Raw genomic sequence first — 12,499 nt, forward strand, 5'->3', positions numbered from 1 at the left:
CCTCAGCCAATGGGATTTTTTTTATCGACGTCGTAGTAGAATTATTTGGTATGTGCACAGGAAATCAAAGACGGTATTTATAAATAGGAAATATATATATGTGTCCAGATAGCTGAATGGTTAGAGCGCAAGGCTGTCGTACAGAAGGTCGCGGTTCAAATCTCACTGGTAGCAGTGGAATTTGTATCGTGATTTGACGTCGGATACCAGTCGACTCAGCTGTGAATGAGTACCTGAGTCAAATCAGGGTAATAATCTCGGGCGAGCGCAATGCTGACCACGTTGCCTCCTAGTGTACTGTTACGGTCTTAAATGAAGTGCTCTAACACACTTCAAGGCCCTGATCCAACATGGATTGTTGCGCCAACGATTATTATTATTATAAATATATATATCAGTTTGGAATAGATTCGAAATTTATAGCAAAAGTATTTTAACAAGCAGTAAAATAAATAAAACCTATTTACAATTTCAGCTAATTAAATTTTCAAAACTTGTTCTTATAACAATATAATTAATCTATTTCAGCTCCCGTATTTCTGAATTTTCTCTGGTGAATAAGTTAATCTGGGGTGGGACGTGAAAATTGCACACACTGTAAATATTTCATAGCATTCTGATACTTAAAAGTTGGGAATTCCTCCTATATTTTTTGTGACATGCAATAAGATGCAGCAAAGGGAATTCTAAGACGAAATGGACAACATTTAATGAATATCCATTTCATTTCACTCTGAGCTTAATTTGGTGGTATGTTCTTTGTGATCACCCAACTATAAAGTATCGCAATTGAAGAAAATATTAACCACACTTATTCCACACACCCACATTTTTTATCGGATGGACACTGATGACAGAAATGATAGCAGTATCTAAGTATGTTCTTGCCGCGTTTCTAGCGATTCAATTCGAGGAAATGATCGAACGGTTTTTCTTTTTCGCTACTATTTTATTTTAAAACGCATCTACTGATATTTCGGGAAACATGTATCTCCCTTTCAGCGCAGCGTGTATTGCGTCAATAATTGCACATTTCTTGACAAATCCGGCTTGTTTCACGATTATTTCAACGATTTCGCGAATACGACTTTCAAGAATGCATTCAAAAATCTTCATTGTATGGGAAAGTAATCGGTTCGGATGGTAATTTGAACAATCTGCTGAACTACCTTTCTTTTTCCATATTGGAACTATGGTACTTTTCTGCCAGTCAGATAGTGTTTTACCTTCCTCAATAACCCGATTAAAGAATTTACTGAGGCACAGTGTTGGGTTCCAGCACTTCGCTTTCCAGAGCTCAGATGCGATGTCATCAGGTCATGTTGCTTTCCCCGATTTCATTCGTTTTACCGCTTCCTCGATTTCAGTCGCGCTGACAGGGGAAATTGCTCCAAATGTCAGCAATTCTATCCATCGCGGTTCATCGGTCGGCAAGCAAAGTACCGTTCTTTTCATTAATGCAACAAAAGTGTTCGATATCGCGCTCGTGTCGGCTTTTGGCAAGTTTATGCAGATCTCTCTCGCCATCTCGAGTGTCCAGTTTAGAGGCGTTTCTTTTCAAGGACCTTCATTTCAACATCGTCATTGTAAAGCCAAGTATTTTGGTTGATAAACCATTTGCCTGGCTTGAAGGCTCCGTGAGTTGCAGAGGCTGCATTGTTGCCCACGCTGTTTTGTTGCTGGCTTGATTCACAAGATGGTAATCAACGGCCCATGTTGAGGTGCGACGTTCTCATAGGGTCGGCTTTGTAATCAGTAACGGTGGTACAATGTCGGTGTCATGCGAGACTTGCGCTTCAGAGTTTCCACTATAAAATATAGGAAGATGAGATAATCGTTTTATGAATCATGTATTCATAAGTACAAGGTTATGGGTGTCCACGGAATCGACTATACACTCCACCTTCATTGCGCGCTCCAAACCCCTTTCCTCGTGGCACCTGTTACCGTCTGCCTTTTTACCCACATGACCATTAAGGTCGCCTGTAATCATCAGTAGGCACTTTGCAGGTCTTTGAATCGTCAAGTTGCCAGAAGGCATCTTTCCCGGCATAAGGTCGATTTGTTTGTGGTGTACGCGGTGAAAAAGTTAGTAGTGCGAACAGCTGATATAATGGTGAGCTTCATCGGCCGGTCATCAAATCGATCGACTTCTTCAATAGCGTCACGGAAACCTTTTGAAATGACAATGTCAACATAGTATTGAGTCAGTGGGCTGACAGAATAGAAAAGTTTATAGTCATTTTTACCACGTTTGCGTTTTAAGTCGTAGCTTTTGGCACCATACCATTACGTTTCTTGGAGAGGGCAGATATTAATGCGATTAATGCGCCTTTCCGAAGGGGTCTTGCAAGTTCCTCGGTCGTTCCAGTCAGGGTGTCAACATTTAGCGTGTAGAGTTGTTTTGTTCGGACTAACTTACTTACGTCAATCGAGACGTCTCACCATAGGGTCAAAGCTCTTACTGTACAAGACAATGATCTTGCCAGCCCTCATGTACTCCACGGAGACCTGGGTAAAAACGACTTTTTTGTTTTGATATCCCCAGTTTTGAGAATTTTCTACTTTTTTAAAAAGATCGTTTCCGTGCATAGCGAAGAATATAACACTTGCAGAAATATCGTTTTTTCAGTTTCGTCCATCCCAACCTGAGGAAACCTGATGAAAAGCCGGGTGTTATTTTTTAGATTGCCGCACTTAAGGTTACTTCAAGGTCACAATTTTCAAAAAATGCATTTTTCAATCAATAAATTTCAAGAAAAAAGATGTCCGAACGTAATACAAAAGCTGCATCTCAATATCTTGATTTTTTTTTGCAATCCATCCTTTAAAATACGTATGAAATTCGAGTTCGTAACCGGACGACTCCTTTGTTCAATGTATCTTTTGTGCCAAAGCATGTTCACAATTTCCAGTGGACTCAAATCACAAATTGTGTTGCGTTTTTTTTTTTTTGGAACAAAAAATTGTAAATTGATTTTTTCGGATCGTAGAATTAATTTAGATGCTTCCTTAGGTGACCGTGCATTAACCCCATTATTTTACTTTTTAAATTTTTCTTGTATGGTAAAATTTTTTCATCGGTGATTTTTCTATGCGAGTTATTAGCGTCCTTCACAAAATTCAAATGCTATCTAGTCCTCAAAATACTCTCCATTACGATACCAATTTAAATAAAATTAATAATAGTATATAACTATATTCATTATAAGTTTATTTCCGAGATTTAGAGATTTGAATGGGAACCTCTCCTCTCCAAGTTTACCCTAGGATCAGTAACGTAATATAGGCTGTACTATAGAGCATAATACAATTAAGTTTGGTGGGAATCTCACTATCACTAGCAGAGTTATCATAGGTCAAAGTTGTCATTTTTGTGCAAATTTCTGGCTTTCTAAAATATTGTCATGCCAAAGTGAATGGTTTGACGAACTAAATGCATAAATATTATGAGCTGGTTACAAATGGGGCAAATGCCCACTTAAATATGCTTATATAAGCAATACAAACAAGTCGGGAAGCCGAAAACTAGACGCTTCAGGTATGAAAGGTTTTGTTTGTTTCTTGTGTGAGTATATTTGAGTGTAGAACAATCCCATTTGTACGTAGCCCGTTTAGAATATGCATTTAGCATGTCAGATTTGGTACTTCGAATTGTAAATTTACACGGTAAAGACAACTTTGAGCTACTGTAACTTTGTTACTAATAGTATGATTTTAATCTAATTTGGAGATAATATGCTTCATGTTTTTACACTACTACTCTACTATTACTCTGAGGTAAACTTAAGGGGGGTTTTAACCAATTTTCCCAAAAATTTGGTAATATACTGTTATTAGCTTAATTTGAACGGATATCGATGACTGGAGAGTACTTTGAGGCCTGGGCACCATATAGAGGCAACTTTATGATTTTTTTTAGATTTTTCGGTTGGGTTGTTTAATTTTGCAACAGTATTTATGTCCTCACTAGATTTTTTTTTTGTTGTGCGTACACGGAGGTGGAAAATCTTAGAAAGACACGTCCGCCGCAGCTCCGCCGCCTGAACGGCGGAACTACAGCGGGCGCGTGTGGGATTCACACCCACTAAAAACCACCCCCGGTCTCTCCAGCCCCAGCCCCGCGGGACCACCATTGAGGTATTACTTCGCGGGGTAGGTTTGCTCTTAGGCACTCATCCTTCTCCTATTTGCAGCTTTCCTCCTTCTTTGTTCCCTCAGCAACTCCTCCTGCATTTGGATGATTGCGGAGCCAACCGCAAGCCACTTCTCCTCGGACTCCAACATCTCAGTAACCAAGCTCTCCGGGGTCCCGCTCCTCCCCAGCACCTGGTTTAAGCTCCTTCTCTCCATCGCAAATCGTGGGCAGTGAAACATCACATGCTCTGGATCCTCCGGTATGCCATCGCATCTGGGACAGTTCGGAGAATCACCCAACCGAAAGCGTTTCAGATACTGTCTGTAGCAACCACCGTGCCCCGTTAGGAACTGGGTAATGTGGTAGTTGGTCTCCCCATGTTTTCGCTCAAGTCACACCCTAATGTTGGGAATGAGCCTGTGCGTCCACCGACCTTTCGTAGACTCGTCCCATCTGCGTTGCCAGAGATCAAGCGACTCTGACCTTGCCGCATTTCTACGCTGTGCATGCCCCTCCATATGTCTTGCATTGTACAGGACACTCATTTCTTTGGCCAGAATGTCAACTGGGATCATGCCTGCCACTACCAATACTGCCTCATCTGATGTGGTTCTAAAAGCACTGCAAACCCTCAAAGTCATCCGCAGGAAAACCGAGTTCGCCTGCTTCAGTCTCTGAGAGTTTGCAAGCGCCTCTGCCCACACAGGCGACGAGTAGAGCAGGATGGAGCGCACCTCTCCGGCTAGCACCAACCTCCGGCAATATTTCGGCCCACCAATATTTGGCAACATTTTTGCAAGTGCCGTGGTGGCACTGGCTGTTTTTTAGCATGCATACTCTAGGTGTTCCCTAAAACTTAATATGGTGTCAATTATTACCCCCAGGTATTTGATAGCCGGCTTTGATACGACCGTATGTCCACCGACCTCCACTTTTACAGTGTTATTTTTCCTGCGTTTCGTTATTAAGACCGCTTCCGTTTTCGCGTCCGCCAAGGTCAGCCCGGCCTTTTCTAGCCAGGACTTTACCGCGCTCACTGTTTCTGTAGCGCAAACCTCGACATCTTCTGGGTGTTTTGCTGCAACAACCACAGCTAGGTCATCAGCAAAGCCGACAATCGTAGTCCTCCCTGGGACGGGAAGAGCAAGCACCCCATTATACATGATATTCCACAACAGGGGACCAAGTACCGATCCCTGCGGTACCCCGGCTGTGACAATGTACTCTTTGGGGCCCTCATCCGTCCCGCACCAGAGAGTCCTCTCTGAGAGGTAGTTTTCCACCAAATTCGCTAAGTATCCGGGGACACTTATGTCAGCCAACGCCCGTTTAATTCTATTCCAGTTGGCCGAGTTGAATGCGTTTTTGACATCCAACGCCACCACGGCACAGCAGCCGCCAGAAATCAGTGAACCTTTTGCCAGGTTTACCACCATGCTAATTGCGTCCACCGTAGAGTGGGCGCGTCGGAAACCAAACTGGCGTTCCGACAAACCATCGCTGGCTTCGACGATGGGCAGGAGTCTGTTGTAGATGGCTCTCTCCATCATCTTCCCCATTGTATCCAACAGGCAGATAGGACGATAAGACGCTGGGTTTCCAGGTGGCTTGCCAGGCTTCGGAAGCAACACCAACTTTTGCTTTTTCCACTGGGCAGGGGCAGGCACCAGATAAATATACAATTGAGGGTTAAGAAAGTCTGTATAGGCTTCTCTGCCTGGAAGAGGATTTTTGCATGGGGGGTCACGAGCCGGAGATGATTCCTTGAATATATTCTAATATACGATTCTATGGTGTGGTGGCCAATCGCGAGAATTTTTGAGCCAGTTGTGCCCAAATACACACAGGACTGCGCGGATTACATGAGCCCTATATGGGACCATGCACTTAGACATTGCATATCCTACAGTTTGCATTGCTGATGTTGCGCGAATGATTTAGAAACCATCAGGCACTTCTTTTGCGATTGCACAGCCCTAGGTAATACACAATTCTTTCGGGACCGCGAACAGATCTATGGCTTTAGGGCGTGAGAGCTGCTATACTTTACAAACGCTACGGGCTGCCAAAGGAAATCCATTTCGACTGGATTCTGCTCCCTCCTGCCATTGCCACACCATCTTAAGGATTTGCGGCATTGAAATGGCGCATCTGAAAGGGAAACTAGAGGCGTGTAATGCGCGATACTAATATACTATATGCACATATAGGTACAACATTTCTCGTTTTGTCTCCTGTAGAAATAATTTACATATAAGCTGTACTACATAAATTAAACGATATGAAATCATACAATATCCTATTATGGCTACTTAACCGTGGGAATGATACAGCCGCATTATTCAAAGCATGCTTTTTCTTCACATATGTACATAGTTATGCACAAATGTGGCCTCAAATATAAGATTATAGCTTCAAATTTACTGTTTAAATTATACTTCCTTTCATATTGGCTAAGGGACCTAAATTCCAGAATACATTCTTCCCAATTACCGTGTGAATTACTTGAAAGATTACAGATAAACACATTGCAATGAAGCTCTAAGAATTAATACATATGGTATAAACACTTCAAGTGAAATCTCATGGCGACATACATATTTGATATTCATTTCCACACCATTTGCGAAATCACAACGGAGTTGTTGGAGGTCATAAATAAAGGATAATTTTTCATTTCGACTTTTGTTGGGATACGGAGCGATCCTTTGTGATAACACCAACTGTTCCATGTCAGCATACATATCACATATCGTCAACAGGATCCTACGGCACTGTGTCTCTAAATTCCGTTTATATCATTTCTATGCATTATAAATGATGCCAGAAAATGTATGTTCATTCATTTGCTAAATTCCCATACAAATCCCGATTTTGTGTCCGCATAGTAAAGTGTCTTGACAAACGATTCATCTAAATGCAATAGGTGCCGTATTTCATACAACATGAGCGTGGCCTAGTATATGAATGTAGTAACACATATACATACATGACATGATGAATTGTCTTCGTATCCGCAGTAGAGCACTTAATGCTGTCGTTCCACATATAATTTTGTACGCATTCGTGACGATCAGACTCGTGAGGACGACGGCAGGAGATGTAAAACCAAAGGAACTGCTGGAGAAAATGGTCTAGGACTTCGGCATTATACTCAGAAAGCAACCATCTCACGTACAAAATGGTAACCACACCCGGCATTTACTTACAAGGCAATTCAATTCCTCCTCGCATTCGTTGATAATTAATCACTAAAAAGGACACTTCTCTGGCAAACATACTATTCAACGATTCTACGTACCACTCATCACGATTTTCGCTTCACGTTGCTTTCAAGGGCCAGTTTGATGAAATAGATAAATGTATGCAAGGGTGAAATATCGGTATGCGCTTTTCGATATCAGATTTTCTTGTTGGATGAAGTTGGCAGGAAAATTATGAGATGCGTATATCAGAACGGCTATCAAGAAAAAAATTAATGAAGACAGGATATTGCTCTACGTAGAGACTTCGCATATTGTACGCGATGTAAATATTATAAGCAGTAATTTTTTGCGAACTTTGCTCTTTTTAGATGGCAATTCATCTGCTTTACTTAAGGAAGCAGGAAATTCGTATAATTTTCATAAATTCTTTTCAAAACCAGGTTCCTTTGAGTTGATTCCATCCATAATCAATAACGTATTGTTCTACCAATTAATTTTAGGATAACAATTATTTTAACCCATAATGTGAATTCACTGTGCCTCCAAAGAAGAAAGTTAGGACATTAGAGACACCGTTTCCGTACTAAAAAAAAAATTTATTAGTGCATATACTTATTTGTATGTGCACCGTAAGACCATAAGAGAACTCGGTTGGAATGGAACTGATCAGACTGAATTGACTAACTTTGCCGAATAGACGAGGCCAGGTAAAAGTAGCACTCTCGAGATCATTCAATGTCAACAACGGCTTAAAGCAGGGGATGCCCTGTCGTCCGGTCTCTTTATTTTGGTCCTGGAAAAAGTGAACCACGTCACAGATTTTAATGCAAGAGGCACCATCCTCATCATGCCCACCCAATTACTGGCCTAGAGATGTAAAAATTGCCACCGTCCAGATCGAACAATCATCATGAACGGCGCAACAACCGATATCCGGTCTAGGCCTGCCCTAGTAAGGAACTCCAGACACCCCGGTTTTGCGAGGTCCACCAATTCGATATCTCTAAAAGCTGTCTAGCGTCTTGACCTACGCCATCGCTCCATCTTATTCAGGGTCTGCCTCGTCTTCTTTTTCTACCATAGATATTGCCCTTATAGACTTTCCGGGCTGGATCATCCATATGGATTAAGTGACCCGCCCACCGTAACCGGTTGAGCCGGATTTTATCCACAACCTGACGGTCATGGTATCGTTCATAGATTTCGTCGTTATGTAGGCTATGGAATCGTCCATCTTCATGTAGGGGACCAAAAATTCTTCGGAGGATTCTTCTTTCGAACGCGACCAAGAGTTCGCAGTTTTTCTTGCTAAGAATCCAAGTCTTCGAGGAATACATGAGGACTGGCAAGATCATTGTCTTGTACAGTAAGAGCTTTGGTTCTATGGTGAGACGTTTCGAGCGAAACAGTTTTTGTAAGCTGAAGTAGGCTCTGTTGGCTGCCAACACCCGTGCGCGGATTTCATCGTCATAGTTGTTATCGGTTATGATTTGCGACCTTAGTGGGGGAAATTTTCAACGGTCCCAAAGTTGTAGTTTCCTATCTTCATTGTTTTCGTTTGACTAGTGCGATTCCATGTTGTTCGTTCTTTTGGTTTTGGCGCTGACATTGCCACCATATACTTCGTCTTGTCTTCATTCATGTGCAGCCCAAGATCTCGCGCTACCTGCTCGATCTGGATGAAAGTAGACTGCACATCTCGGGTTGTTCTTCCCATGATGTCGATATCACCAGCGTAGGCCAGTAGTGTGGTGGACTTGAAGATAATGGTGTCTCTCGCATTTACATCGGCATCGCGAATCACCTTCTCCAGGGCCAGGTTGAAGAGGACGCATGATAGGGCATCCCCTTGTCTTAGAGCGTTGTTGACGTTGATTAGTCTCGAGAGTGTTCCTGCTGCTTTTATCTGTCAGCCTAGTCAGTCTTGTCAATTTCGTCGGGGTATAAAATTCCCGCATGGCCGTGCACAGTTTTACCCTGGCTATGGTGTCATACGCGGCTTTAAAGTCAACGAAAGGATGTTGCAACTGATGACCATATTCCAACAGTTTTTCTATTGTTGGCTCTGTGCTTGTTGCACAGAGAAAATCTGTTCTCCTGCTGATTTACATGACGTGAAGCCTCTTTGGTATGGGCCAATGATGTTCTGGGCATATGGGGCTATCCGGTCTAGCAAGATACCGGAGAATATCTTTTAGATGGTACTCACCAACGTGATACCTCTATAATTGCTGCACTGCATCATATCCCCCTTTTTATGTACGATTTCATATAATGCCTCGTTGCTAGTCGTCAGGCATTGATTCGCTGTCCCATACTTTCAGTATCAGTTTATGAACCATTTGGTGTAATTGGTCGCCTCCATATGTAACTAAATCGGCTGTAATTCCATCGGCTCCTGGCGACTTATGATTTTTAAGCCGATGAATTGCACGGACTGTTTTTTCTATGTTCAGTTTGTGCAGTTTGTGGGACCTCCAACTCGCCGATATTTTGATTGCTGAGCAGTTCATCAAAATACTCAACTCATCGCTCCAATATGCCCATTCTGTCGGAAATCAGATTTCCCTCTTTGTCTCGGCAGGATGAACATCAAGGTGTATAAGGTTTCATCCTGCTGACTTGTTGATAAAACTTCCGCGCCTCGTGCTATTGCCTCCTGACCTTTTCTATTATAGTTCCCAGATTTGTTGGTTCTCCCAGGCTTCCTTTTTCCGTCAGTGAAGTCACTTCTCCGTTCGACAGAATTCGTGATAAGTCTCTGCGCGTGCCCGAATTTTTGCGAATGCAACACTATTCGATATGCAGCATTCTTCCGTTCCATTGCTAGCTTACATTCGTCGTCAAACCAGCCGTTTCGACTCTTTTGCCGCTGGGGTCAAATATGTTTGTGGCTGTATTTAGTTGTCCTCTTCCTCAGTGAATTTTGTTTGAACTGTTTGTGGTCCACCTTGTCCTTAAATAGCTAAATCCACACCTTAATTGCTAGTTAATTTTATTACCGAATTAACCCAAAAAGCCGACTGTTGACGTTTCCTAAATCACTGTTAATTCTTTCTTCTTTCCGTATCTTGTGGGCGATGAAACTCTCTAATGCATCCAATTTGCAGAAGTCATTAACCTCCTTAATCACCCTTAGGTTATCCTACATTATTGCATGTTTCTCCTCAATGATGTGTCTGGCTACCAATCATTTGGGGGCATGTGATGGTCTACTTTTTGTTTTCGCCAGATTTGCTTCCTTTATACGTTCGTTGAACCTTGTTGTTATTAACGTTCTAGTTCTAGGCCCTATATATAACAGAATCGGTGAAGGTTATTTGATAGATTCCTCTTTCTCGCTGTTTTCCTTGGTGTCCCTGACCCCTCCTAGTTGCGTCTTCAGTTGATATGGTCTGTTGGTAGATATCACTTCGATGTCGTGTTTCCTTAGGATGTTTTTCACCTGGTAGCTAATTTGGGAATGATAATAGGAACTCGACGTTTTTTAGATGGTCCCGCTTGTGTAAAAAATATTGTCGGGTTACTCCTGTCCATTTTCGTTTTTACTGATTATTTCTTCTATGGTCTTCTTGCTGAACTCGTTCTTTTCCTCAGTTTTAATGATGTGGTGTTTCTCATTTTTTAGACATTCCTCTAATAAAGGCGTCGTTAGCATGCGATGGAGCATTGCGTTTTACGGAGCCATTGTTGTGCTGTTGTTGGGATGGTTCTCTGGGTGGATGTTGGTTTGGTAAATGTCGAATTTGATTTTTCCCCTGTTGTTGATGATGAGTAAGTCCAAGAAGGGCCGTTGGGGGTTGTATTCGACTTCCATGGTGAATGTAATGCTCTTGTGGACCATATTCAATTTGTTGAGTATGAATTCAAGCTGGCTTCGTTTCCAAATTGCAAAAATGTCAACGTATCTGGCCCAAAATCTTAGTAAATACCAAGTTACGTTCACTCATACTAGGTAACTAACTTCATATATTATCGTTTCTACCTTTTCCATTCCCACGATGTTTCGCCGATATTAATTAGTTTTTCCACTAAGTATGCCAATGCTTCCTTTACTGGTATATTAGAGAAGAGGGCTTTAATATCAAATGAAACCATACCTTACATACATCCGGATGAGGAATTCGCTGCATATAAAGGGACAAATAGACCACATGATCTCAGTAAAATTTGTTACAATCGGTTGATTCGTTTCGGAGTAAATCGGATGTGACAGACAGGCAGACATTGAATCGATTTTAATAAGGTTTTGTTTCATAAAAAAACTCAAAAAGGGCTCACCTAATAGCAGTAAAGGGTAAAAGGGCTGGGGAGAAATAACTTCTTTATATATGTGACTTTAATTTTTCACTCGAATGTCAATTATTCTTGTTAATTATGACGTCAACATCTTATTTGCATGGCTTGAGATGCAATAAAGTCACGCGAAATTGCTAAATTTGAACTGTTGCTTTGACGCTAATGGCCGGATTTCCATGAAATTTGGGATGTGTATGCAAGATGTTGTCGTTTATGCAGGTGCAAATTTAGTACTCCTAGGATGAACTTAAGGGGGTTTTTCAGTCAATTTCCAAAAGTGGGTGGTATAATATTAGCAAGTTCATTTTATCGAGTAGAACATCTTTTGAGGCCTACATTAGTTGTAGTTTTCGAAAACGAGTTCTGTCTCACTTGAGTGTGAACATTTTACTCCTTACTCGCGCAATTTACAATTAACGTCAAAACTAATATCAGATTCGGAAAGTACTAATCGAGACTATGACTATATTCGATGAAAACAATTTTTACATCCTCCTCTGCATGTATGGAGAGCCCCCGTTAAACTGTACTTAAATTTATATCACTCACTGTAGCCGTGGTATTTCCCAGTTCCCCACCAAATTTCGTTCGTGAGAAACAGACAAACAAATAGACAGTGAATCGATTTTAATAAGGTTTTCTTTTACATAAAATAGTGAAAAGATGGTGAAGGTACAAAATGTGCCTTTTTCTCGCTAAAATATTAAGTCAGCAGCTTTTCACTATCATCTTTACTTTTTGAGATAATTTAAAAAACTTATGTTTTTTTGGAAATATAAAAGAAAAGTTTTGGGTGTAAATCACAGTTTTTTCCAAAACTACGCACTCTACATCCACCAAATTTTCAAAATTTATT

The sequence above is a fragment of the Hermetia illucens genome, chromosome 5 (genome assembly GCF_905115235.1).
Source record: "Hermetia illucens chromosome 5, iHerIll2.2.curated.20191125, whole genome shotgun sequence".
Classification (NCBI taxonomy): Eukaryota; Metazoa; Arthropoda; class Insecta; order Diptera; family Stratiomyidae; genus Hermetia; species Hermetia illucens.